Raw genomic sequence first — 1,865 nt, forward strand, 5'->3', positions numbered from 1 at the left:
ATAATTAAATTTAAAAATTAAGATCTTGTATTGTGTTTATAACATCTAACTTGACCGAATAATGGAGTTCTTGATATTTATATGCTTAGCATTTACACGGTCGTAATTATTACTTATTTCTTAACGTAAAATCTTAACTTGACAATAAGTACTTTTTACGTAGGTGTAGCTGAATCCGAGATATTTACAAAAACCGTTAAAAAATTAGTTTTGTTTGAAAATAAGAGGAAACATTCTTAAAATCGTATCTCGGAAACTATTGGTCGTACAAGAATAAATAAAAAATGATTTTGTGTGTGTGTGTGTGTGTATAGGGAATTCAGTAATCTTAAATTTTCATAAGAGGTATGTAAAGATAGCCGAATCCAAGATATTTATGAAAAAAGTGCGAAAAATTATTTTTTTCTCAAAATTATTCTTTCACTTTTTACATTTTTTTCCCCCAAAATACAACATTCTTAAAAAAATTCTATCACGAAAAGCATTGATCGTACTGAAAAAAAAAACGAAATTGTAATTTTGGCAGCTCTCTTATTTCTTATAATGACCTTTATTTCGATAAAATCAATACTATCGAGAAATATTTTTGAAGAATCGCATTTTTGATCAGTTTTTTTGAAGCTGGAAAGTTTTCCAAGTAGACTAGCGGTCAAGACTTTTAGTATATGTTGTATAATACGCCATTTCGAACAACTTACCGCAAATAAATCTTTTATAGCAATTTTGTCTCCAAATAATTTAATTTTCCTGGACTATTTAAGGGTATGCTGGAGTTATCAAAATATGATTTATATTCGAATTGATTGAACGGAATAAAAAATCCTTTTACAGGATTAAAGTAGAAGCATAATTAAGAGGCGCGATTTTAGTGTAAAGTCCACTGCAGCATCAATTTCAATAAGGAGATTTTTATACGACTAATGTCCATAATTTGGTCACTCCAGCATCTCCTTAAAGATCTTGCAACATACATGTTATGTGGGTGAATGTCAATATTAATTAATACTGTATGCTATAGCAACAGAAAAATTATATGAACGTAAATACAGTTGGGGCCCATATTCAGAAGACGCTTACAACGATGTTAGCGCGTTAACACACTATATTTTACATTACGCATATTATCGAATTTCAGAGATAAAAGCGCGTTTTGAATACGAACCAGGGTATCCAATAATGACCGCATAATCTCTCGTGGGCAGGTAAAACGAATTAATTGTGAGTCGAAAAGTCCTTTACCATATTGCAATTTTTGCAATTTTTTTTAAGTTAACCAATGAGTAGAGTATTTAAAATCAGGGCATAAAACTTTAAGATATTTTTAAAAGTTTTTTTGAGAAATACCTGCAAGATATTTCATAAAGAACTCTGAAAAATATCATAAAGTTGTGTTACGCGTCGATTTTATCCTCTTATTTGGCAATTTTTAGGAATTAATATCTCGGTTAACTATTGCGAAAATGATAAGAGAAATTCGACTCAGTTTAGTTCGTACCTGCCCACAAGCTTATGCGGATATTATCAGACATCTTGCATGCATACAATTATATACGAGTATTGCACTAGTTTACAGTAAAACATATATTACTTAATTCGCATCGGGTTATATTTTTGAATGATGAAAACGATGCCAAAAAATTTCAGCGTTATAGGTTTCCAACATAATTAAGTTTTAATGTTTAAAAAATGACTTTGTTCTATGACATTTTACATTCTTTTATAAAGAAAGTTAACGTTATCTCGAAATGCTGATTTCAAGTTTTTGCTATATGAATGTATTGTTCACGTCCTATAAAATGCATTTTTTTAAATACATTTTGTAGAAGATGAACAATACATTTATGACTTTTGATTACAATTTCAAG

Source organism: Trachymyrmex cornetzi, unplaced genomic scaffold (genome assembly GCF_001594075.2).
Source record: "Trachymyrmex cornetzi isolate Tcor2-1 unplaced genomic scaffold, Tcor1.1 scaffold1061, whole genome shotgun sequence".
NCBI lineage: Eukaryota > Metazoa > Arthropoda > Insecta > Hymenoptera > Formicidae > Trachymyrmex > Trachymyrmex cornetzi.